Here is a 27,989-nt window from a genome sequence, read left to right as displayed (position 1 = left end):
ATTGTTTTATATTGGAGTACAGTTGATAAAGAATATTGTATTAGTTTCAGGAGTACAACAAAGTGCTTCAGCTATACATATACATGTATCTACTGTTTTTCAAATTGTTACAGAATATTGAGCAGAGTTCCCTGTGCTATACAGTAGGTCCTTGTTGGTCATCTACTTTAAAAATAGCAGTGTATTTATGTCAATCCCAAATTCCCAATTTATCCCTTCCCCCTTTCCCCTTTGGTAACCATAAATTTGTTTCCTAAGCCTGTGGGTCTGTTTCTGCTTTGTAAATAAGGTCATTTGTATCATTTTTTTCCCTTTAGATTCTGCATATAAGCCATGGCACAGGACATTTGTTTTTCTAACTTACTTCACTTAGTATGATAATCTCTAGGTCCATCCATGTTGCTTTCATTCTTTTTAGTGGATGAATAATATTCCATTGTATATATGTACCACATCTTTATTCAATCTGTTGATGGACATGTAGGATCGCTTCCATGTCTTGCCTATTGCAATGAACATTAGGATGCACGTATCATTTTATGTACAGAAGTGAGATTGCTCAGTCACATGGTAGTTCAATTTTTTTTTAAGAAACTCCATACCATTCTTCATAGTGGCTGTACCAACTTACATTCCCACCAACAATATAGGAGGATTCCCTTTTCTCCACATCCTCTCTAGCATTTATTATACTTTTTGATGATGGCCATTCTCACTGGTGTTAAGTGATACCTTATGGTAGTTTTCATTTGCATTTCTCTAATAATCAGCAATGTTGAGCATCTTTTCATGTGCTCTTGATCATCTGTACATCTTCTTTGTTGAAATGTCTATTTAGTTCTTCAGCTTTTTTTTCTTTTTAATTGGGTTTTTTTAAAAAAAATATTGAGTTGCATGAGCTGTTTGTAAACTTTGAAAATTAATCCCTTGTCGGTCGCATCATTTGCAAATATTTTCTCCCATTCTGTTGTCTTTTCATTTTGTCTGTGGTTTCCTTTGCTGTGCAAAGGATTTTGAGTTTAATTGGGCCTTATTTGTCTATTTTTGTTTTTAGTTCCACTACTTTAGGAGATGGATCGAAAAAGATATTGCTGCGATTTATGTCAGTGTTCTGCTTATGTTTTACTCTAAGACTTTTATAGTATCAGATCTTACATTTAGGTCTTTAATCCATTTTGAGTTTATTTTGGTGTATGATGTTAAACAATGTTCTAATTTCACTCTTTTACATGTCGCTGTCCAGTTTTTCCAGTACCCAAGATGATGTCATGATTTAACTGAAATCATGGTAGAGGAAGTAACTGGAAGGTTGACAGTCTTTGAAGACTGTCAATTTAGCACTAAGTAGAATAAAAATCTTATAACCCAAGGGACCAGGCCTGTTGCACCCACCCCTCTCATGCCCTGAAAGGCTGGGGTTACTGCATCTGCCTACAGATGCTTTATTGCCCCCCACAGTTAATGTCTGCTCATCTGCTATTAGTGGGAAGATAGAGCAGATTTGGTGGAAAGAGAAAGTCATTTGCTCTCAATTTTTTCTTACTGGATTAAGAAAAGATTTAATTTTAAAAAACCATTGGAATAATACAGATCAAAATGTTAACAGTGTTTTTCTTTGGTTAGCAAGTAGCCCCCATTCTCTTTAAAGTGGAAGTTGCTCATCTTCAAAGAGGGGCAAAGATGAGACTAATGTGACTTAAGCCTTAAATTCTCTATTAAAACAATCAGTAAAGGAGGAGAACTTTGAGTGGTGGCTGGCTGACTTTTCTCTTAGGGCCAATTTACTTCCAGTTGAAATTTCAATTACTGGTTCATTATTATTAATAAGTAACCATGTCTGGGAGGATGTGGCTCCTCTATTAATAAAACATTAGCTTTATTTCTTAGGTCAAAATAAATAAATAATGTTTGTCATCAGACTAAAAAAGAAAAGGTTTAATTAGCTGAGACTGCGGAGATGATGGGTGAGGAGAGCTGTAGAGGTGTGAATAACTGTAGACGAGGTATGAATAACTGGGATCTTTGAGAGTGGAGACTGACTAGGGAAGTGATGGAAGGATGAGCATAGTGGTACCTTTTCCCTCCATCCACTCCCAGCTACTCAGGTGCAAGGGGAGGTTCAGAGGGAGACTGGAGGTTAACCAGGTAAGAACAGGGGAAGGAACAGAAGCAAAAGAACTGAAGGTGAATGCAAAGAAAAGGATTAACTCATGGAGTCCAAGCTAAGTAAAGGTGATGTCAGGACAGGAGGGGGCCTCAACAATGAAAAGATAGAAGTCACTAGATGCCAGGGATGAAGAATTATGGGGAAGGGGTCACGACAAGACAGAAAGCAGTGGTTGGAGACTAGGATGCTTGAGGTCAAGAATTCGAAGTCTGGGCAATGATACAGATGAGGAGGACTAGAGAAGGGCCAGCGATGGGAAGATGAATGGAAGGCAGAGAACTGAGAGACTAAGATGCTGCCTGGGTCACTGAAGGGGTGCTGAAATCACCAAAGAGAAGTAGAAGGGTCACGGAAATACTGAGTGAGACTAACATGGATGTCCAAGTAATAAAAGGTTCTGTGAATGAGGGGGACTGGCCATAAGACTGACAGATGGTTGGAACAAGGAAGGGTGGTGGATATTACATTCACATGGCAAGTGCTTCAAAGGACCCAAGGTTCTGGTCTGGAGCAGTCCCAGAATTACAATGGGGAAGGAAGGAAACAGCCACAATTTGAAAACAGCTTTGGGGTAGCGGTGTCTCTGGGGGAGGGGCAGACTTCAGAGCAAGAGCCATGGCAGCTTTCCGAGGCTGGGGACAGGCTGGCTCTGCTGATGATGGGGGCAGAGCTGGGGTGGTAGAGACGGAGGCAGAAAAGAGGCTGAACTGCACTGCATGGGGAGAAATTCCGCAGACCGAGGAGGCTTTGCACATGAACATGGACATGAACATGAGAAGGATATAGGGTGATGAGAGGCTTGATGGGATGGGAACTGGAGACCTCTTTGGGGAGAGAGAATCTGAAGGTCTAAACTGGTCTCTTGGGCTAATCGTGGTGGCAATGGTGGGTGGTAGGTAGAGTTAGGCAACAATGGCCTGGTCTTTCATGAGGCATAGGAAATTTGCTCAGCTTCTCTCAGCCGTCATGTAGAGTTGAACTTCCCTGCTGGAGCGAGTGGCCCTTCCATTAAGTGACATATCTATTTTGAAAGGTTAATCTGACCCACATTTACTAAGTCCCTTTTGTGTGCTATGCACTATCCCAGGCATGTGTCCATGTGACAAAAGAGCAAAGGAGACAGATTTCCGCTGTTAGGCACTTAAATTCATTATCTTACATAATGAACACATAAATTATAAGTCGATGGTGATAACTACTATGGAAAAAAAGAAAAAGTAGACCAGGGAAAAGAGAGATCTGGAGTGCTGGTGGGAGCCTGTGTATTAACTAGGGTGGTCAGAGTGAGAAGGTGACGTCTGAGCAAAGACTTGACGGCAGTAGAGGGAAGAACGTGGTAGGCAGAGGAAACACCCAGTGCAAAGATCTGAGTGTGGGAAGCCTTGCGCGATGTGCTGGAGGAGCAATCAGAGAACAAGGTGCCCAGGGAAAAGTGAGTGAAGGGGACAGAGGTAGGAAGATAGTAAAAATAGTTAAATAAATTTCATCAAACAAATGAGAGATATTTACAGAGAAAGAATCATGTTTACAGTTTAGTTCTCATTCACCTTGGGACAGTGACCAGCTCATTTTACCTCTCTGAATTCTGAGTTTCTTCTCTAGAAATGAGAAGTAGGAGCAAAGCACTAAGTTTCCATCTCGTTTTAAAACCCAAGCCTCACGGTAATAGGGACATACATCCTGAGGACAGCTGGCTACAGGAGTTTGTCTTTAGAAGCTTGCTCAGACTGAAGCTCGGACAGACCAGTCTTCATACAGTTTGCCATTTGGCGGCAAGTTTTGTATTTTATAACCTATTATCCTCAAGTAACATTTATTCAGAGTCCACTAGAGGGCAGCCCTGCACTTAGAAATGGGGAAAGGTCTGCCACCTAGCAATCTGATTCTCATCTATTGGGCCATGATGACTAGAACAATCAGAATGAATAACAAGACACCCTGAAAGCTTTCAGCAATGTTTCAGTTTTTCAACGTTTCTTTGGTCACGGGACGTGGCCTTACATCATAGACGTACAGAAGGCAGCATTTCCTGGCACCTAATTCTAAATTAAATTTCTCATGGGTGGTTCATATTAGGGAATCAAGTGACATAAAGGTTCAAGTCCTCAAACATTTTGTAGAGAACATGTCCTCATTCATGTCCAGCAGGGAGCTCTCTTTTTTTCTTTCCCATCCTTTATCACAATCTGTAACAAATGACTTTGCATATCTATTCCTGTGCTTACTTGCTAATTGTCTGCTCCACTAGAACATAACCTCCAGAAGGGCAGGGCCCAGCCCTCTCTCAGAGTCCAATAGCAGGCTGTTGGCTATTTGTTGATTAAATAGATAATTGGAATGGGTCAAGCATCATGGTGATCATAGCAGGAGAGGAACTAGTTTTAGGAACTAAAATTGATAGAGTCAAAATAGTCAAGCATAATAAACTGAATAATTTGTGACAGAAAATATTCCTAATCAGTAACTCATATTACTGAAACTTTAGGATTAAAAATCATGTTATACAGTAAAGACGAATAAATATATACACATATGCCGAAGGAGACATTTTTGACCAAGGAAACTGATATTACCTTTTGTTTGTTTTAGATTTTCTTCTGTTGCAGGACTATTTCACATTTTCCTGACGATGTTTAGTTAAGTGCAGCATATACTGCATGGGCACTGGGAAGGATAAAGAAACTGGATCATGCAAAGACTGAAATGTAATCCAGGCCCACCTTTTCAAATATCAGAAACCTGTATTTCAGGTTTATATTTAGCAATGTTATTTGGCTATGGATTAAGCCTTGTCTAAAGTAAAATTTCAAAAAGATTGCTGAAGAAATAAGTTTCTGCGATTGCTTTAGATTTTAAATATTTCTAATCTTTGGTTAAACACTTGCTACCCATTCATCACACAATAGTGCTCTTTCATACTACTCTAGACAACTCAAACTTATGAAAAATGGAGCTATGAGTTTGACATTACTGGGTAAATAATCCTGAGGAGTTTTTGCCAATACACCACTTTATATTTTTCCTTCAAAAGCTAGAAGATGGTTTTAAGATTCCATTTTCAGAGGAAACAAGGTCTAGTAATTAGGATCATCATTTAAGCAACAAAAAAGTGGAGCTGAAGTTACTGAAAAACTGAAAAAATTTAGTATCTAGCTGCTGCTGCTGCTACTGCTAAGTTGCTTCAGTCGTGTCCGACTCTGTGCGACCCCATAGACGGCAGCCCACTAGGCTTCCCCGTCCCTGGGATTCTCCAGGCAAGAACACTGGAGTGGGTTGCCATTTCCTTCTCCAATGCATGAAAGTGAAAAGTGAAAGTGAAGTTACTCAGTCGTGTCCGACTCTTCACGATCCCATGGACTGCAGCCCACCAGGCTCCTCCAGCCATGGGATTTTCCGAGCAAGAGTATTTGAGTGGGTTGCCATTGCCTTCTCCTTAGTATCTAGAACAGATCCTAAAAAGACACCTCCCTTTCTTTAAACAATTTTTTTTAAAAAGATTGATAATGTTTACTGGTTATATGTCACCAGTAGATATTTTATGATGTTGAAATTACTAAATTTTAATGAAAATGTTTTGTGTCATTCCCAAGAGACTTGGAAGCCCCTGGACTTCTGAAATGCAATGATTAGCAATTATTGTTGTTTGACCCAATAGAGGCCACCAAGTATTTGTAAATAATACTTAACTGAAGCTGTAAGTGGTTCCTTTCATAATTTCCTTTGGTAATAAAACTGACTATTCAATTGACAAAAATGTCAAGCAATATCAGGGGATCAAACCTATCTATGTGCTCATTCGCTTCAGTTGTGTCTGACTCTTGGCAACCCCATGGACTGTAGCCCACCAGGCTCCTCTGTCCATGGGATTCTCCAGGCAAGAAAACTAGAATGGGCTGCCATACCCTCTTCCAGGGGGTTCTTCCCAACCCAGGGATCAAACTCACATCTCCTGCACTGCAGGCAGATTCTTTACCCACTGAGTCACCTGGGAAACCCCAACCCTATCTAGAGGGTCCAGGGTCCAATTTCTCATCCTACACAAATGTATATGACACCACCACCAGACATGGGTGTTGCTGCCAACACAGATTGTGATGGACGTGACAGACCCACAAAATCTTGTTCAATTCTTAAGACCAGCCTACTAAGTTTTCTCAGATACTCTTGTCCACACTACTCTCTACATAATTGGTTACTTTCACCCTGTGCTGTATATAACTTTAGTAAGTAGTGTTCTGATATCATTAAGTCTGTTGTTCTGTTAAGCATTTTATATGCAACCTTTCATTTAACACTCTCCAAAGAGAGGTCTGGCCCCTAGTTTAGAGATGAGTTAACTGAAGCATGTAATTATAACCATGTGTTTGTTTATCCTTGTGTTCTCCATCCTAGCTAGTTCACTTTTATTCAACCTAGGTATATTTTCCCAAGCTCCTCCTATGTGCTGAAGTCTCCTACCCCAGCCCCTGGCTGGCAGATACTGGGTCCCACAAGCAGAACACATCCGTTTGCTGATATGTGGTAGTATCCAGTGTCAAATCAGTCATTAGATGTATGTCTTGTAAGCAATATACATTCCTGTGATTGAGGGAAAACTGTCAGATAAAATTGTCTCTTCAGGAACTTGGCAGTGTTTCAGACCTAGCCTCTGGGCTGTTCCTGAAAATGATTCAAAACATCTCAAAGAGGATCAGATCACAGTGTCATCAAAAGAGGCATCTCTGCACCCTGACCCTAACAACAGAAACAGCTGGGAGGCAGCATTTTATTTTGACAAAGAACCAGATTTCCCAAACCTCCCTTGATTATGGAAACTAAAAATAGAACTCAGAAAACTGAAGAATGCAAGGAGGGAAAAAATTGATACCAAATAATAAAGTATGAATGTGGAAAAGGTTCTGAAAAAAGACAAGACAGCAGAGATGTTAGAGACAAATAAAGGCAGAAGTTAGGTCCCAGATAAGGAATCCCCCGGTATCCAGTCATCTTTTTGTGTGAAATTAAAAGCAAGTTTTGAGGAAACTCCCTGATGGTCCAGGGGTTAGGACTCGACACTTTCACTGTGGAAGGCCCAGGTTCAATCCCTGGTTGGGGAACTAAGACACCCCTCCCCCACCCCACCTGTATACACAGAATTTTACCTTAAAGATTCTCTATTTTTCTATCTTTAAGCCTGGGCCAATTTCAAACGGAGATAGTAATGTGATCATGTTTGGTTTGGGAGAAGAGATTTCTCTGGAGTCAGAAAAGCCATACTGTATGTTAAAAGTTTTAACTTAAAATTCTAGGACACTTATAGTCTTTGGAATAAAAATGTATGACACCCAGCCTCAGCACACAGTAATGAAGTGCAAAGTAATGCCCAAAATAAGAAATGCTGTTTCAATACCTATGGCTGATTCATGTCAATGTATGGCAAAAATCACCACAATATTGTAAAGTAATTAGCCTCCAATTAAAATAAATATTTATTTTTAAAAGGTAACCAAAAACCCAGCCAGAGCCAGGTTAACTAGACTAACGATGAGTATCATGTCGAACAACAAGTATTGACTCAAGGACATTCATGAAGTGAGGTCAGAGTGGGTACCAGTGCCCATGGGCCTTGAGAGTCTTTGCCAAGAGATTTTCTGGTTGAGATGGGAAGCCACCAGTGGGTTCTGAACAAAGAAGAACATTGCATCATATGTTCTCTCAGAATCTGTGGTGCCTCCCGGCCCCCCGCCCATGACTCAATGTACACTTTCTCTTAGTTACTGCCTTTCTTCTCTGGAACATTGCCCTTGGCCTTACAGAAGTCCCTTTGTCCGGGAGCCGTACTCACTGAACCCAGGTCAGACCCTGGTTCGTGTCTGACTAGCATGAGGTTGAGAGATTGCAAGATGCCAGCCTTGTGCCTTAAAATGAGGCAGCTCTGGTGCAGCTCATGCTCCAGAGCTCCCATGGGATCAGGCTGACACCCAGTCCAGCTGAGTCCTCACTCTTCCACGCCTCAGCCTGATCTGGACATCCACTTCTTCCAAGAGCACCCCTTCCTCCCAACAAATCAGGGGCGTTGAAATCCCTGCCTCAGGCTCTGCTTCTAGAGAACTGGTCTTAAGTAGCATAATGACCCTTCTCCTCCATAACCTGTGCCAGTCATAATTTTACACTTCCTTCTGTGCTTATTTGCCTGATTTCTACCTTCCCCCTGGACTGTGAACTCCTGTGTTCGCTTTTTTTTTCCTATTTTAACTTTATATTTATTTCGTGTGTGGTGAGTTGAACACTGTTCACAGGTTTGACGTTATTTATCTCTTCTGTCAAATGTTTTTGCCTCTATTTTTCTATAAAATTTATTCATGATTTAGTCAAAATACTGGAAATTAAGACTACATCTTTTTTTAATTTTAATTGGATGATCTTTGTTCACTTTTGTTTCCTCAGCACCAGCCACAGTGATCTTCATCCACCAAAAGCTTTACACAGATCTTGTGAGAATCTTTTTCACCACTGACATTAATTTTCATTATGAAAATATGGCACTGATGCTAATTAGAGGAGACAAAGTATTTTAATGGTGGTTGTGTTCACTGGAAAAATATAATCAATTGCCCATTTACTTGCCATTTAAAAATTACCTATTAAATGCCATGAAATCAAATGTTGCCTTCATCTTCCAGTAGAATGTGTGGCAAAAGGTGGTTCATCTGACCATATTGGGCAAGCTAGTTACTTAGTATTAATTACTAAATCCTGAAAATCCCAAAAGGGACAAACTCATTAAAAATCTGGGTTGAGCTCACCACAAACGGTATATGAAAAATTTAGAGTTTAAGTACTGGATAGCTGTTGAGTTTGCATACAGCAGTCAACACTAATGTCAAATGAACCTATGGGCATTTCTATAAAGAGCCTTTCTCTCCCCCTGTGTAACTTGCTCCTATTTTACACCTTTTAAAAAATGGGGTAATAAGCAACTCCTGCACCAAACATCATGTCAAAAGTGGGAAATGCTACAAAGTAAAAGTGAAAGTTGCTCAGTCCTGTCCGACTCTTTGCAACCCTGTGGACTTCTGCATGGAGAATTCTCCAGGCCAGAATACTGGAGTGGGTAGCCATTCCCTTCTCCAGGGAATCTTCCCAACCCAGGGATCGAACCCAGGTCTCCCGCATTGCAGGCAGATTCTTTACCAGCTGAGCCACTGGGAAAGCCCAAAATGCTACAACTTAGGACATAAAAGAGGCTGGAGATTTAGGTAACATGTGAGGATTCTGGTAACATTTTTAAAAAGTCAATAGAGTTCAATAAAACACAAAGATAACCTATAAAGCATTTTTTTCTTTCAAATTAATGCCTTTGACAAGATTATGGAGTACCCACTTAAAGATTAGAGGCTAAACTCAAATACAATGATGTGATCGAGCTGGAGCTGGAATTGATTTCTTGGTGATCTCTAAAGAATCAGCACATGGCCAGACTTCTGCCAAATTTCTGGGAAGACTATTTATGTCAACACAAACATGTAGCATTGAGAAATCATAAATCCTGGGTGGAACACAGAGTCCACAGGAATTTTTACAGCCTAAGAGAGACAAGATCTATTTAGTCAGAGAGGGCTGCAGCTCACTTTGCAAAGCCCCAAGGCCACCTGATGGCAGGCACGTAAGACAGACTGCCCTGTGAGACTTCAGCCAACCTCACAGTGCAGGCACCCCCAGAGCCACAGACCACATCATCCACTTATAACACTGTATCAAACTGAAATGCTGCCTATTCGGTGCCTTTACACCAGCACCCTTATCTAGGCAAAATCAAACCTAGAGATAATCATTTTCAATATTTAGCAATATTCCCTTCAGAACTTCTAAAATCAACACAAAAATCACACACACACACACATATATATAGACATTCTCTATTTACAAAACCAAAGCCTTGCTACACATGCATTTGGTAATCTTTACTTTCAAAATATCAAGACAGTCCAACAGTCACATTACTCCTTAGTTGAAATGAGAGATAAAATCAAGACTTGCAGAGCATGAACTTTTTTCTTCTGGTCCAAAGGAGATGTCTCACCAGTGGAACAGAGCTCTATGCCTTTGTGAAGGGAAGGGTCCATTCTTCCATTTCTTTTCCCTCTTTCTGTGTGTGTGTGTGTGTGTTTTAACCTTTTATTTTATATTGGAGTATAGCCAATTAACAGTGTTGTGATAGTTTCAGATGGACAGCAGAGCGACTGAGTCATATCCATAAACATGTATCCATTCTCCTGCAAACTGCCCTCCCATCTCGGCTGCCACATAACACTGAGCAGAGCTCCTTGTGCTATACAGTACGTCCTTGTTGGTTATCTGTTTTAAATATATCACTCTGCCATTTCCGAAGGAAAAACAGGGGAGGAAAGAGAAGTGACTGGAAGGCTAGTGACAAGCCCTGAGGTTTGCACAACACACATCTCTGTTTCCTGATCCATTCAGGTGAGCTTCAATTTCTTCTTTGAAAGGGTAATCAGAACACATGCCTATGTCCAAAAAGTAGGCAGGATATTCAAAACTAAAATACCAGAATAACAAAAATCTGATTCAGGTTTGATACTTTCTAAAAATGTATTTGTTTTCTTATTTTTTTCCCCAGCACGATCAGGATGTCATAAAAGGCAGCATTCATGATTTTGTGAGGTAACTCAGAATCATCACAAAGTTTAACTCTATGTTAAAATCATTTTATATCAGTGATACTTTAACATCATATCCCTCTGCCAATATGGTGCTATTTTCACCCAATAACAAAGAAGTTAAATTAATATGGGAATAATTATATGCTGGGAAAGACAGCGGTACTAATAATAATCACATCTTCAGTACACTCCGAATAAGAACTAAACTGCCAAAAATTACTACCTCTGAAACTAGTGTTGTTAATAATTATTGCCATTGAAACAGAAAATTCCAGGGTGCATATCCATATTTATTTCAAACTGTCTTGTGAGTCATTAAGTCTTGCTCATGTGAACATAAGATACTATAAGAAGTAACTGAAGTTTAACATGTTGCTAGCATTTTATAACTAACAATCCCAGAAATGCAGATAGCTGATATTGTCCTTCGAGGTGATTAATGCTTAGGAATAGCAAAGACCTATAACTGTCAGTCATATTTTTACCAGCATTTTATTGTTCAGAAAGGTTGTAAATGCCAATGCTGCTTTACCCCAGGAAGTAGAAATCATGCATTTATTAGAATTCCTTAGCGGGCTTTATGGTCAACAGATGACTCGTGAATTATTCATAGATGTAATATGATAAACTGTTGCCGAACCTCCGACCTGGTTTTATTCACAGCCGGGAGCTTCATCCATGCAGACAGCACAGAATGCTTTCCATAAGGAATGAGTAAGAATTTCTTTTCAAAATCAGCATGCTATTGCTGGTGTCCCCAGAACCTTGATGATCCAGATCTTTCTTGTAAAGACGATGGATTCCCTTTGAACTTCCTCTGAGATGAATTTTTAAGATGTTTCCATGTGGCTTTCTATTTGACTCATGATCTAAATCACACTGACATACAAAGCATAGTAATCTATACTATCTATAGATGTACTACCATCTGTACTATTCTATCTATATATCCTCTTTTATAATCCTAAATACCATAGAGAAGAGAAATTACATACGTGGGCACATTTATTGTATCCCAATGCTATTATTACCTGCCTAATACTCACGGTTTTATGAAATCGCTTCAAAAGGTAGCAGTAGCAAAGTCAGATAATGTGCGTTAGTCTCCGTTTCTCCCCACTGATGCCAAATTTGGGAACCATTTTCTTTGTCTCTCAATTCTCCACCATGAGGTAGGTAGGAGGGGAAAGGAATTCAAATCGGGGTGGCTTACCAATGTTCTTTTTTATTCCAGGCAGATAGGTAGGGAAAAGTGAAAATGTATGGTCATCAGGAGCACCTAGGGGAGACGGGAGTTTTGTGTTATCAGAGTTTAGGTCAGACCCAGGTGTCCTGCATTGCAGGCAGATTCTTCACTGAGGCACCAGGGAAGTTGAGGTTAAAGTACACAGTATATATAAACATATACTGTATGTAAGGTGCTATTGTTACTCTAAAACACTTTAAAATGCTCCTTGAATATCTTATCTCTTTCCCTACTGGCTTGTGAACCTCCTGCCTATAACAATTACAGTAATGGTGTCAATTATAATAAACAATAGCAGCTATTACATTAAATGCCACCTATTGTTAAAGGAAATTTACATGTACTATCTGTCCCTAAACTAACTTAGCCAGCTAATTATAATTACCCTATTTAAAATGAGAAAACTGAGACTCAGAGAAATTATACCTCTTGTTCAAGTTCATGCACCTAAAGCTGTTCATAACATTAACGGAGGGCTTGCCCCTCTGGACCTACCCTTCACTGTAACCACCAGGTAACTAATTTGGAGGGACCACATTAGAAGACTCCATGGCCCTCTGAATTTTGATGGGTTCAGTCGATGGGGAATCCACGCAGGTGACAGAGGGAGACAGGTATATTTTCAGGGTCAGAAGATTCCTGTCCCCCCAGCTCCTTCTCCTGAGGACTGGTTTCATTGCCTAACCAGGAGTCACAGTACCTATGAGGGTATCCTCTCATTCCAGGCTTGCCTTCAGACTTCCAGTATCTCTCTTCCCTTAATCCCAGACTGGGGACCACTGACAGTGGTGATTGGGTACTATATAATGTCATTTGGGGTTTCCCTAGAGCTCAGTCCTTTATAAGTAGGCCTCTTTGTTAACCCTTCCTCAAACTGTCCTAATTTGAATGCACTGTTTCCTGCTGGGATCCAAAGTGACACCTATACGATTCACACGCTCTGAGAATGAAGAGTCTGTGTCGTCAAGAAACTTTTTTCTGAGAGTTAGAGCATGCGCAGTCACTCAGTCATGTCTGACTCCTCACGACCCCATGGGCTGCAGCCCGCCAGGCTCCTCTGTCCGTGAGATTTCCCAGGCAAGAATACTGGAGTGGGTCACCATCTTCTTCTCCAGGGAGAGACGTAGAGCAGAAGAAAACAAATTTAGTAGTCATTCAGTGTTTTCAAAAGCCCAATACCTGTATCCCTGCTTTTTGGGGCAACTTCACAGGTATTCCTGCTAAAATTCAGAGTGCCTTCCCCTGGTTTCCAAAGCTTCTAGGCTTAAGCCTGGTTGTTTTGGATAATCAGTCAGCCACAGACACACTCTGAACAGCCAAGGAAAGCTCTCTTATTAGATAGAGTTCTTCAGAAAGGCTGATTCTGAGGAGCTAGAGAAGGCAGAATACACTGGGGTGAACTTACCTTGAAATCCTGTAATTGTCCAGCTGCCAGCCTGCTGCATCTGCAGGGCAGAGCGTCTCTGTGACAACCACCCACATCACCTCTCTACAGACCTATTCTCTCGGCCAACACAGGAGGGGCCGGAATTTTCACTTTTACAGTGTGCATTTCACGGCAACACTAGAGGAACAAAACTGGATTCAACTGATATCAAACAAATACAACAGCACATAAATCTGTATCAGCCTTCTTGAATTTGAAATGTTTTGTTTTTACATGTTATGATGGTCCGTATTAATTACATGTCAATTTGGTGAGGTAACAGTCTCTAGTTATTCAAACATTAATCTAGCTGTCGCTGTGAAGGTATTTTGTAGGTGTAAGTCCAGTAATCAGTTGACTTTAAGTAAGGGAGATTATTTTAGATAATCTGGGGTGAACTTAGTTCAATCAGTTGAAAGGCCTTAGCAGCAGAACTGAAGCTTCCCTGAGAAAGGAGAAATTCTGCCTGTGGACATGAGGTTCAGCTCAGGCCTGAGAGTTTCAGCCTGCCCTTCATGATGATCCACCATATGGGTTTTGGACTTGTCTATCCAGCTCTTGCAATCATGTTCTAGGTCTTTGTGATAAATATATATCCCCTATTGTTACTGTTTCTCCAATTGACCCTGGCTGATACAAATATCTACTAGGAAGAGTAAAGAGTTGAGATTCTAAAACTATTCTTAATTGCTATAATTAAGTAAACAAAAAGTTGATTCAGGGAAGAGGGAGGAGGGGACAAAATAGCAAATCATTAAGTGCTCCAAATGGGAAAATTGCAAAGTTTAAATTAACAGAAATCACATTTAGTTCATAAAATGCCTTATGCACTTTAATGCAATTCAGAGTTATGTGGCATTTATAAAATGGTCTTAAGGAATGTATAAGAATTCTTTCAAAATAAGTTCATTCCAATCCCAAAGAAAGGCAATGCCAAAGAATGCTCAAACTACAACACAATTGCACTCACCTCACACACTAACAAAGTAATGCTCAAAATTCTCCAAGCCAGGCTTTAGCAATACATGAGCCGTGAACTTTCAGATGTTCAAGCTGGTTTTAGAAAAGGCAGAGAAACCAGAGGTCAAATTGCCAGCATCCACTGGATCATCGAAAAAGCAAGAGAGTTCCAGAAAAATATCTATTTCTGCTTTATTGACTATGCCAAAGCCTTTGTGTGGATCACAATAAACTGGAAAATTCTGAAAGAGATGGGAATATCAGACCACCTGACCTGCCTCTTGAGAAACCTGTATGCAGATCAGGAAGCAACAGTTAGAACTGGACATGGAACAACAGACTGGTTCCAAATAGGAAAAGGAGTACATCAAGGCTGTATATTGTCACCCTACTTATTTAACTTACATGCAGAGTACATCATGAGAAACGCTGGGCTGGAAGAAGCACAAGCTGGAATCAAGATTGCTGGGAGAAATATCAATAACCTCAGGTATGCAGATGACACCACCCTTATGGCAGAAAGTAAAGAACTAAAGAGCCTCTTGATGAAAGTGAAAGAGGAGAGTGAAAAAGTTGGCTTAAAATTCAACATTCAGAAAACTAAGATCATGGCATCCGGTCCCATTACTTCATGGCAAATAGATGGGAAAACAGTGGCTGACTTTATTTTTGGGGGCTCCAAAATCACTGTGGATGGTGACTGCAGCCATGAAATTAAAAGACGCTTACTCCTTGGAAGGAAAGTTATGACCAACCTAGACAGCATAGTAAAAAGCAGAGACATTACTTTGCTAATAAAGGTCTATCTAGTCAAGGCTATGGTTTTTCCAGTAGTCATGTATGGATGTGAGAGTTGGACTATAAAGAAAGCTGAGTGCTGAAGAATTGATGCTTTTGAACTGTGGTGTTGGAGAAGACTCTTGAGAGTCCCTTGGACTGCAAGGAGATCCAACCAGTCCATCCTAAAGGAGATCAGTCCTGGGTGTTCATTGGAAGGACTGATGCTGAAGCTGAAATTCCAATACTTTGGCCACCTGATGCAAAGATCTGACTCATTGGAAAAGACCCCGATGCTGGGAAAGATTGAGGGCAGGAGAAGGGGATGACAGAGGATGAGATGGTTGGATGGTATCACCGATTCAATGGACATGAGTTTGGGTAAACTCCAGGAGTTGGTGATGGATAGGGAGACCTGGCATGCTGCCGTCCATGGGGGTCTCTAAGAGTCGGACACGACTGAGTGACTAAACTGAACTGAACTGAGAGGCTACTGGGATACAAACTGTGCATATAAAGAGGGTTAAATCCAAATGAGTCATAATACTAATCAATTCAAAAGAACAAAACTTAATATGCAACGTGTTCACTTGAGGGACTTATGGGAAGACATGAAGAAAATATTATGAAGAATAATTTCCACTAAACTCGTATATAAAATGCCAAATTGTTACCCTGCACCTCAAAGTAGCTGAAAATATGAGTTTTATTATAAAGCTAGAGTGTCTCAAAGGATATGGTATTAAAACATTGTGAGTTTGCAAACTGACTTTTTATTACCACATCTAGCAAGTATACCAGTCCTCTTTTTGCAAAACTAAAAATATCTCTGTATCAAAATGACTTGAAGATACTCATTCTTGGCATGGTTCTCCAAGCAGTTATACTGATCAGATATATACAGAGTAAATGAAGATTATAAGAAAAAATTTAAGCTTATTCACACATTGTCATCTCCCATAAAAACTATGATGAAATTCTATAGCAGTCTAAAGTGTCCTCCAAAGCAGTACACAATTCCAAGTTATTCTTGGACCAGTTTCATGACAATTTCTTGAAAAAACAGAAGCTCTTCTGGACGATGTTTTTTACCTGCAGCCTTACCCTGAAGCAAGGGTTTCATAAGCAGCACGCCAGTCAGGCCTCAGAGTAATCCTGTCATTAGTTTAACATCCAAACAAGACTTTGCCATGAGCAAAATTCAACCTTCATCCAGTTTTAAAGTGGTGAGCCGAAGACTTTGAATTATCTACAACTTAATAGTTGTTAATAACAGAAAAGACTCAGAGAACAGAAAAGTTGTCTCTTCTCACTTTCAAGCTAGAATAACAAATGCAGTTGTGAGGAGCCCCATGCTGCAAAGTCTGTTAAATGGTCCACTGCATAAGATCTTTTATCATTTCAGTTGGAATTCACATCAGCAATTTCTTAGCTGCTATGGTGGTTCAGTGGTTAAAAAAAAAAAATCCGCCTGCCAATGCAGGAGATGCAAGTTCAGTCCCTAGGTCGGGAAGATCCCCTGGAGAAGGAAATGGCAAGCCACTCCAGTATTTTTGCCTGGGAAATGCCATGGACAGAGGAGTCTGGTGGGCTACAGTCCATAGGGTCACAAAGAGTTGAAAACAACTTAGCAACTAAACTACCACCACCCATCTTACGTAAACCACTGAAAAACTCTTCATACTACTTAAAATACTCTGGAAACTTTTTTTTTTTTTTTTTTAAGTTTTTTCTCTTAAAGTGAAACAAACAGAACAGAACCCAAGTTGTTCGTAATGGTAGTTAAGAGTTACAAATTCATCAGGGAGAAGCCAGCTATAGGAGGATGAAAATGAATATTTTGCCATTTTGAATGTGCCAGGTGGCACACTCGGGTGAAATGTCAGGCTCTGGCACAAGAAAGGAATTTAAATGCACAGCTAAAGAAGAAATCTATAACAATGAGAGCTGCTCAGCACCACATACTGCCCCAGATGGAAGATGGTAAAGTATTTTAATACCACATTTTAAAATTAGGACTAGCATGTAATTGCCTAGACATACAATCTTTCTGGACTTAGTCTCAATCTTAAACAAATATAAAATAACTTATCTTTGAAGATGTATATTTCTAGTACATAATAGGAAGATGTAGGTTTCCAGTACACAATATGACGATTGATTGGTAAAATAAGCAGTTAACAATGAACAAATGAGATCACATGGGAAAACAGTGGTTTTTCATTTTAATATTTGTTGTTCAGTCACTAAGTTGTGTCTGACTCTTTGCTACCCCATAAACTGCAGTGCGTCAGGCTCCTCTGTCCTTCACTATCTCCTGGAGTTTGCTCAAACTCATGTCCATTGCATCGGTGATGTTATCCAACCATCTCATTCTCTGTCAACCCTTCCTTCTCCTGCCCTCCATCTTTCCCAGCATCAAGGTCTCTTATATACACACATACACACTAAATTATGGACATATATAGAACAACAAACTCCTAGTATCTTTGATTCTACAGCTAAGCTTTATATTTTTAATGTTGTCATGTTTTTATACCAACACACAAGATAGTGCTTAAGGAAGCAAGGTGTCATCTCTGCATTCATGTAATCAACTTAATTCCAAAAAGTTCCCCAAAAAACCCCAGTTCTTTCATTCATCTCTGTCTTAACAGTATCTTGCACACAGCAAGATACTCAATAGAAAAATGGCTGGATGAATGAATTAATGCACAAATGTATGACTAAATAAGGTGAATGGATAAAAAGAGACCTGACATGCCAAACTGAAAATGAAGTGAAAATTCTCCCCCCATTTTCCACTCTCATACTTCTGCAGTAGTCTTGATGAATTGTCCAAAGCTCACCCCTCACATCAAGCAACCCCTATGCCTCTCCCAACCCTGGCTGGAGTGAGGGGGTGAAAACTGACTTTGCCAGGCAGTTCACATGTGTGGTCTCATTTGGTCTGCACAACTGGCAAATCAGGCAAATACCACACCTTTAACAGATAAGGAGACTGACGTTCTCAAGAGTGACATACCCGGGCACTGGGTGCTCAGAACATGCTGAAACTGAGTTCAAATCCAGGCCTTTTCTGACACAAAGTATATGCTTTTTCTGTTCACATTTGTATGGCATTGAGAAGCTACGAGGTCTCTTTCTATAAGGGTTTATCTAAGTATTTGTACATAACTGTATTAATTTACCTTGGCTCATCTTATGCATATGTCCTCTTAGAAGACTGAAGTATAACTTTATAATATGAAACTAAATTGAAAAAAACCAATCCTCCAGAATTCTACCATTCTAACACAGAAGTTGTTTCTAAGGCAAATGATTTTGGCTTCTATAACTGAGCATCTTAGCCAGAAATGGCTGGCAGACACGCTTCCATCTTCCTACACAGTGAGTCTAAGTCACGGCCACAGTCAACAATTTTAGGGTTTTAAAACATGAGGCCTGATCTAAGACTTAGGGATGCTTTTGGTCCCTCCTCTCAGGACTGGGATGTCCTGGGCAGGGGAGTGCTCTGGGACAGTGTCTCCTGCAGAGGTACCTGCATCTGACCCCCGACCCCTCCTTCGGAGGGCAGTTGAGGCCCTTCTTAGGGAAGATGTGTCTCCTGACAAGCACACAGCATCCCTTCATCCACGTTAGAAAGGGCTTTACAGGTGCTTCATTCCCATCCCTTCACTGAACAAGTGAAAAAGCTCTCACTCAGAGAACACAAACACAATTCGTGTTTCTGGGTTCTTCCCACCTCTGTTTTCCAGCAGATTGACAGGCAATTTTATTCCTTTTACTAGTCAGTTCCTTAAACAATGAAAATGTAGAGTTACAGTGTGACAACAGCAACCAGAGGTTCAGGACTTCATACACAATAACCACTGGCATTAACCAGGGATGACCACACGTCAGTGATGCCTAAAGTTTTCATGTGCATAATCCTGCTTGACTCTCAAAAACACTCTTAGATTGGCATTATTACAGTCATCTTACAGATGGGTAAACTGAGGCTCTGAGAAATGAAGTTACTTGTTTAAGGCCATATAACTAAACAATGGTGAATCTAGAGTTTGAACCCTGATGAATAAGGAGCTTAGACATCATGTGCACGCTCTACTCCCCCGCTCATAACTAGCCTCATGAAATCTTCCAAGAAAACCTGTGCATTCTCCATTCATGAAACAGAACCACACAATGAACATTTAAACCCTGATACTCCATCCAAATGCCCTTATGCCTTGGGCCTATCTGGAACGTTTGCCTTTAGTTCCTTTAATGCCCCACTTTCTGATCTAACAGGCCTACTGTAAGACACGTGGCTGATTGCTATAAGGAAAATTAAGTATCTCCCAGCAGAATAGGAAAGTGTGTCTGACTGAAGGAGCTAATTCAAAAACTAGGCATGATGCAATAGGACTGAAAGATAGAGCTTTGTGACCCTCTGACACTACACACCTCTGCTAGAAATGGAAGGGTTCATTCAAAGCCCACCTCTGTAATCCTCCAGAGAGTGAGGCCAGGAAACAAGGGCGTTGCGGCTGGTCTTGTCCTCCAATGCCAGTTATGTCTGACCCTTGGACCCTCAACCATCCAGATGCAACACTTTCCTTTCCTGCCTGGACTCCCAGAAGCCCAGAGGAGAATGGGTTGGAGAGGCAGGAATCTCCAGTGACTCCCTTGAGAGTAATGTCAGCTGACCCCCTCTTGTGTTTCCATCATTATTTCCCTTTGCCAACTCTTCTGGAGGGAGTGTGGTGACATTAGTAAACCATTTCAAATCCTTCCTGAAGTGACTGAAGTGTAAACGAATAGAATAGTTACGGTCAGGGAGATGTGTGTGGATTCCTTTGCTCTCTGGGTCTCCTGGTATCATTTCCCCTCTACCTACAAGAACCATTCTAGGTTCTTCGGGGGGTGGGGGCGGGGTGGAACTTGAGAAAAACTGTCTGGAAAACAACACATGTGGGAAACTAGATCCTTGATTTCAGTCCTGAACACAATGTTCTAAGGTTGTTTTTTTTTTAAAGCTAGGTTTCCTTCCAGAATTCAACTTGCACAGGTCTGCCAGATAAACATTATGGTCTGAAACAGTAGTTAGGGAAATGTTTGTATGCTTGGATTTGAATGAGAAGGGGAAACTGCTGTGGATGAGAGATTGCACTCGGCGTGACATTAAAAGCACAGCAACCATCAAAGTGACACCTCTCCTCACCAGGAGGTTCCTGCCTGCACAGCCTACCCCTCACAAGGGGGAAGGCATCACTTTCCAGAAGGAAGATACAATCCACCGCTGGCTTCCTAAGAAATGCAATTGTTAGAAACCAGTGCTGACGAATGTGACTTATGTAAGCTCACATTTAAGGCAACATCAGCCTCTGTCTTGATTCCCTCGCTAGCAACCTGTTATGGCTAAACCACCACATGGTGCCCCAGAATACTCAATTTTTTTAAGTTATAATTTTGCCAAAAGAAACACAAGTGTGTGTGGTGCCAATACACACACTGAGACATAAGCTATTGCTCCTCTGCAAAGCTGGATGGATTTCTTAAAAATTCTGTTTGGTGGACGAAGGAAGGAAAGCAAGTCAACCACTTAATGAACTACGTATGATTAGGGAAATAAAGGAAATGCTATCACTAAACTTTGCCTCCCTAAGTAACATTAAATAATTGCTTTATTATCAGGGTTCATGCCTTTTACAAGAGGGGCTCAGGAATAAGTGCTCAGTGAGAACCGATTCCCACTTTTGATACGATGGACTTTTGGTAGCAAGATGGGGAGTGCAAGAAAGAGTGGAGGCAGGAGCGGAACACTGTAAACAGACTGACCATCCACCAGCTTCCCTCCCCTTCCCCCGACCGTTACATGACAATCTTGGGACAGTGTGGTTTTTGCAAAGCTCTCTAGGTGATTTTAATGTTTCACTGGGACTCAAGATTACTGTTCTAGATCATCCACAGAGCTAAGATGAGGGGACTAGAGTTTTATTTTAATACACTGGACTTCCCAGGTGGCGCTAGTGATAAAGAATCTGCCTGCCAGTGCAGGAGACATAAGAGATCTAGGTTTGACCCCTGGGTCAGGAAGATCCCCTGGAGTAGGAAATGGCAACCCATTCCAGTATTGTTGCCTGGAGAATCCCATGGACAGAGGAGCCTGGCAGGCTACAGTCCATGGGGTCACACAGAGTCAGACATGACTGAAGCGACTTAGCACATATGCACACTGAAGTCACATCGAGTTTTTAAAGTTAGTAAATAAAAGAGCTCTCGATCAGGGATATAAATCCAAACCACTGGCAGATTAAATGGGGCTATCTGTGACAAAACTACCTTGTTCTTTTGTCACCTGAAGAAAGGAGACCAATATGGTCACTGTTCCTCAATCACTATTTCCAAAGTACATTAAAGGTTTATCACTAATAACCAGTCTCTCCATGCCAAAGCATTTCTAGAAGGAGGATTTCTGCTAAGAGCACTAAGCCTGAAAAGGTATAATTGGAAATGGTATAATAGAATGGCAAGATTTTGATGACTCCACTGCTTTTACTCATTTTAGATTTACGTCATGGAGCCCAAGATAATCAACAGCTATTGAGAAAATAAGTGAAATGCATGATGAATAGCATAGATGGTAAATTAAATATGGTCACCAGTTTTCTACATGTACTTTCATTAAGAGTTGAGTCTCTTGGGGTTAGCATGTAATTCAGCAATTCCACTCCTGGACACATATCAGGAGAAAACTCTAATTTGAAAAGAGACATGCACCCCAGTGTTCATAGCAGCACTGTTCACCATGGGCAAAACATGGACACAACTGAAGTGTCCATCTACAGATGACTGGATAAAGAAGATATGGTATGTTGTGTATACACACCACAGACACAATGGAATACTACTCAGCCATAAAAAGAGTGAAATAATACCTTTTGCAGCAACATAGATGGACTTAGAGATTAGCATACCAAGTGAAGCAAATCGGAGAAAGACAAATATCATATGATATCACTTATAAGTGAAGTCTAAAAAAAGATATAAATGAGCTTATTTACAAAACAGAAACAGACTCAGAGTCTAAAAACAAAGTTCTGGTTACCAAAGGGAAAAGGGGGTGGAGGAGGGATAAATTAGCAATTTGGAATCAGCAGATACAAACTACTATATATAAAGTAAACAACAAGGCCCTACGGTAGAGCACAGGGAACTATATTCAATATCCTGTGATAAACCACAATGGAAAAGAATATGAAAAATAATGTGTATATATATGTATACACACACATATGTATATAACTGAATCACTTTGCTGTATACCAGTAACTAATGCAACATTGTAAACCAACTGTATTTCAATTAAAAAATTAGAGTTGGGAGTCTATTAGTCTAACCTTGATCTTTTATTTCAAGAGCTTTGCAGCTTCTACTTATGCTTTCCTTAAAATCCTGAGACTCCCCCACTGTAAAGAAGCTCAGGATGAAAGACCAAATAGGAGTAAGAAGCTTAGGCATCCCAGCTGAAACCTGCCATGATACTGAAGTGACAGAAAGGTGAAATAAAATAATTGTGTCATCTTGGAATCCATAACAGTGAAGAAATGAAAAATGAAAGCGACAGTCATTTAGTCGTGTCTGACTCTTTGAGACTCCATGGACTGTAACCTGCCAGCTCCCCATCCATGGAATTCTACAGGCAAGAATACTGGAGTGGGTAGCTGTTCCCTTCTCCCGACCCAGGGACTGAACTCTTTACCATCTGAGTCACCAGGGAAGCCCAAGAAATGAGAATAGTTAAATGCATAAAAGAACCTCAGGAAAGTATGTTTTTCTAAAACACTGTGAAAAAAAATATGTATTATAAAAAGGTCAAGCCCATGATGGAATGACTACAACTCAAAAAGAGACAATGTAGAAATGAAAACTGATAATGGTGAATAACCCTTATAAGGGAGAAAGGAGAAGAAATCTTAACCAATGTGGCTATATGAAAAATTCTCTGGTTCATTCTTTCATCTACTCATTCACACACACACACACACACACACACAAATTGCCAACAAAGGTCCATCTAGTCAAAGCTATGGTTTTTCCAGTAGTCATGTATGGATGTGAGAGTTGGACCATAAAGAAAGCTGAGTGCTGAAGAATTGATGCTTTTGAACTGTGGTGTTGGAGAAGATTCTTGAGAGTCCCTTGCACTGCAAGGACATTCAACCAGGCCATCCTAAAGGAAATCAGTCCTGAATATTCATTGGAAGGACTGATGCTGAAGCTGAAGCTCCGGTACTTTGGCCACCTGCTGCAAAGAACTGACTCATTGGAAAAGACCCTGATGCTAGAAAAGATTGAAGGCAGGAGGAGAAGGGGATGACAGAGGATGAGATGACTGGATGGTATCACCGACTCAATGGACCCAAGTTTAAGTAAGCTCCAGGCATTGGTGATGGACAGGGAAGCCTGGCAGTCCATGGGATTGCAAAGAGCTGGTCACGACTGAGCAACTGAACTGAACTGAACTCATTCACACAAACAAACAAATGGAAAATTGGCCATGGGCAAAGTGTTATACTCTAATGAGGTCATATTTTTAAAAGTATAAGCTAAAAGTGGAAAACCCCATATTTTTGAAAAGTATATACTAAAAGTTTTTTAATGGCCAGGGATTATAAGGATATTTACAGAAAAGTTCAGAATGAGCTAAGACATTCAAAAGAAATGGTGTCTAAAATTATGTTCCAGGGCAATAGAAATAAGAAACAAAATGTGGTATTTCTTGGAGCAGATGGTATATTGCTATTTAGCAGATGCTAGTGGGAAATTCAGAACTCTTCAACATCTTTTTTTTTCTTCCATCTTCTCCACTGAAGATACTATTCTCCAGTTAAAATAAGAAACTGGAACCCCAGACAAGAGACAAAATTAGTTAAAACGAAAAAAAAAAAAATCACACAGGTGCCTTATTTACACTGACTTCAAGATGCTCACCTTTAGGAGCCAAATCCCATCCCGGGGCCCAGAAAGAACTTGCAAATCAACCACTGTCAGCAGTCTCTGAGGCAGGCACCAAAAGCTCTGAATCAAGTAAACATGACTCTACTTTTCAAGTAAGAGAAGAAGGTGGATTCTGTTTAAATATAAAGCTTGAAACCAATGCCTGCTAAAATTCTAGAAAGACAGCTAATGAAATAGATGGCTAAAGAGCATTGGGAAACAAGGCTAAAGACATTTGACCAAGTTCTTTTTCATGTGTTATTTTAAAATTTATTTTCGTGTTTATTAGTTTTATTTTTGGCCGCACTGGGTCTTCACTGCTGCATGCCGGCTTTCTCTGGTTGCAGTGAGTGGGGCTACTCTCTAGTTGCGGTGTGAGGACTTATTGAGGCAGCTTCTCTTGCTGCAGAGCGTGGGCTCTCGGGTGCACAGGCTCAGGAGCTGCAGCTCATGGGCTCTTGAGTATGGACTCAGCAGTCGTGGTGCATGGGCTTAGCTGCCCCTACGTTCCCCTGGCATGGGGAATCTTCCCAAACCAGGGATGGAACCCATGTCCTCTGCACTGGCAGGCAGATTCATAACCACTGAGCCACCAGAGAAGTCAAATCATATATTTTCAGACAAGACAGATGGACAGAAAGGAACTGTGTCTTCTTTTGGATGTCTCAAAGCACCTCAAACTCATCCAAAAGCAAATTCATGAATGTCTCCACACAAACCTGACTTTCTTTATTCCCCTTCTCAGTGAAGGTATTGTGTGCATTCTGGGAACTTGATAGCTACTCTTGAAAAGTTTCCTCCATGACCTCGTGGTCAGTCCATCACCAAAACCTGCCAATTTTATATTGAAATAGCTCTCCACACATGTAAGGTATCATTCCACTGCTGCTGATAATCAAGAGTCAGTTTGGTTGTTAGTCTTCTGAAGTATACCTTTTACCTGTGGCTACTTTTGAGATCTTCTGTTGGTCTTTGTTGGTCTACAGCTTCACTAAATGAGTCAAGGTGTAGATTTATTTTTGGTATCCTGCTTGGGAATGCTGGGCTTCATGAATATCTTGATTGGAGCTTTTCATCTCTTCAAATGTTGCCTCTAACCCATTCTTTAACCTTAGTAACAACACTGCTTTGCTGCTAAATTTATTATCTCAGTTTCTGTGGGTCAGGAATCTGAGTGTTTTAGCTGAGGCCTCTTCTTAGGGTCTCATAAAGCTGAAAGCAAAGTGTTGGTCAGCTGTATTCTCAAAGTGATTGCACTTAACTTTTTTTTAATTATTAAATTTGAGGGCCTTTATGTTTCAATAAGTGAGTCTAACAAATTCACATTGACTGTGATAATAAATGTGATCTTCTTGTGTCATTTTATCTTGTGCTTCTTGCAGCTGCATTGTCCCTCCCCTCCAGCCCAGTATCTTTTTCTTTAGGGATCAAAACTTTGATTTTTTTCTTGCTTTCTGTGGTCATCCAGAAGTAATATGTAGTCTCTCAAAACTTTTAAGCAATGACTTGCTATTTTTAAACCATTTAATATTCCTGTCCCTATCCCCATAAAGAATAAAACAGAATCTAAAGATTTGTCCATGTGGCTTTCTCTCCTTTTTGTCCCCCATCAAGTAAAAGAATCATAACCTTTATATTCTGATTATTAATGCTTTATATACTTTTTTCTTGCTTAAGAATTATTTCTTATGTCACATTAAGTTGTACAATCATAACAATTATTTAAGATTAACTCAAATTTTAAAGGTTTGATCACTCACCATTTATTTTATATTTCATTTTCCCTTAATCTGAGGTTTGATGAATTCCCTCATTGTCTGAACAATTTTAAAGTAACTTTGAGTTCTTGAATGTCAGAGAAGTCTTTTGGTTTGAGACTGGAAGGTGTACCCCCTACCCCTGAGTTTCAGGTTTGTTGATGGAATAGCTATTATTTCAACAGGCATTTGGAAGGGGGTTAAGTGCATATGGATACTTGTGATTTCTTGAGCCAAAGACATATTCTTAAGGTAGCCAAAGAAAACATAAAAACCACCAGTGATCCCTGCCTTACACATATCCATTAACTTCTCTGAGCTCTTCTTCCTTATGGATAGGAAGGAGGCTCATCCAGACCTCCTCAGACACTTTCCCAGGTGTTCTAGTCAAGACTTTATAAAGCTCATAGAAATACCAATATTTAATGAACACCATAAAAGCAGAAGAATTAATTTCCAGCAAAATATTAATGAAGTCTACTATATGTTTAAAGTTTCAGGGTTACATAGTTCAGTTCAGTCGCTCAGTTGTGTCCAACCCTTTGCGACCCCATGAACTGCAGCATGCCAGGCCTCCTTGTCCATCACCAACTCCTGGAGTCCACCCAAACCCATGTCCATTGAGTCGGTGATGCCATCCAACCATCTCATCCTCTGTCATCCCCTTCTCCTCCTGCCCTCAATCTTTCCCAGCATCAGGGTCTTTTCCAATGAGTCAACTCTTCACATCAGGTGGCCAAAGTATTGGAATTTCAGCTTCATTATCAGTATCAGTCCTTCCAATGAACACCCAGGACAGATCTCCTTTAGGATGGACTGGTTGGATCTCCTTGCATTCCAAGGGACTCTCAAGAGTCTTCTCTAATACCACAGTTCAAAAGCATCAATTTTTCGGCACTCAGCTTTCTTCACAGTCCAACTCTCACATCCATACATGACCACTGGAAAAACCATAGCCTTGACTAGACGGACCTTTGTTGGCAAAGTAATGTCTGCTTTTTACTATGCTGTCTAGGTTGGTCATAACTTTCCTTCCAAGGAGTAAGCGTCTTTTAATTTCATGGCTGCAGTCACCATCTACAGTAATTACATAGGGTTACATAGTGATAGAAAATAAATACAAACATAAATATTTCTCTCAGTGCCCTGCTTAGAAGAAAAAGTGGAAACTCATAAACAATATTCCATTCACATATATGTACAATCACATTATTTTCGAGTGTCGGGAAAAGGAAATATACTTTTGATGAACCCTCAGTATTCATTCAGCAGTGTCAAACAAGCAATTATGACACTTATGAGTGGTTTTTAGGATCCACTTTAAAATGTCTCACTAGGTTTTATATTAACATGGTTCAAAATTTAGTAAATATAGAAAAATTTACTCTTAATTCTGTTTTTTACTACCCAATTTCCATCCTCTCAAAGTTGTGTATCCTTCCAAAGATATTTCATACATATACAGAGTATCTCTCCTTCCCTTTCCCTCCCTTTCTCTTCTTTCCATATTTCTCTTTGTTTTTTTTTTTTTTTTTTTTTTTTGCTTTTTTAAAAAATTTTGTCCCTTTTAAATTGTATTATTGTATTGAAACTGTATTATTCCACTTTCCTGAGGCTTTTCACTTAATGTATCTTGGAGATCTTTGTACATCGGTATAAATGCTTCCTCAGTCTTTTTTTTTTTTAAATAACAACTAGCATTCCATTGTTGGGATATACCATGATTTATTTTCTCAGTAACTTATTGGTGTATATTTTAAGTAATGTTACAGTTATAACACAAACATACATCACTTGTTTGTGTATGAAGTATATCTCTAGGATAATTCTTAGAAATGAAATCACTAGGTCACAGGCTATACACATTTGTAATTATGAGAGTTACAGCCATGTTGCTCTCCATAAAGGAAATAATTTATGCTCTAACCCAGGAATATATGAGCCTATTAGAGCAAGATTTTTAATAGTTCCAAAGCATGTTACATGGTACTTTCCAATTCCTATCCCCAAT

General features: G+C 40.1%; 1 protein-coding gene and 1 non-coding gene across 6 annotated transcripts in view; one reads left to right on the top strand and one right to left on the bottom strand.

Annotated features, from left to right (window-relative positions):
- Window positions 1-27,989, bottom strand: part of MYRIP (myosin VIIA and Rab interacting protein) — a 215,739-nt gene that overhangs the window by 139,344 nt on the left and 48,406 nt on the right. The gene's annotated exons all lie outside the window — the stretch shown is intronic.
- TRNAE-UUC (transfer RNA glutamic acid (anticodon UUC)) lies at window positions 7,191-7,263 on the top strand. The gene has a single exon. It is a non-coding gene; the product is annotated as a tRNA-Glu (tRNA).

Source organism: Odocoileus virginianus, chromosome 26 (assembly GCF_023699985.2).
Source record: "Odocoileus virginianus isolate 20LAN1187 ecotype Illinois chromosome 26, Ovbor_1.2, whole genome shotgun sequence".
Classification (NCBI taxonomy): Eukaryota; Metazoa; Chordata; class Mammalia; order Artiodactyla; family Cervidae; genus Odocoileus; species Odocoileus virginianus.
This window is presented reverse-complemented; position numbering and strand designations above follow the sequence as displayed.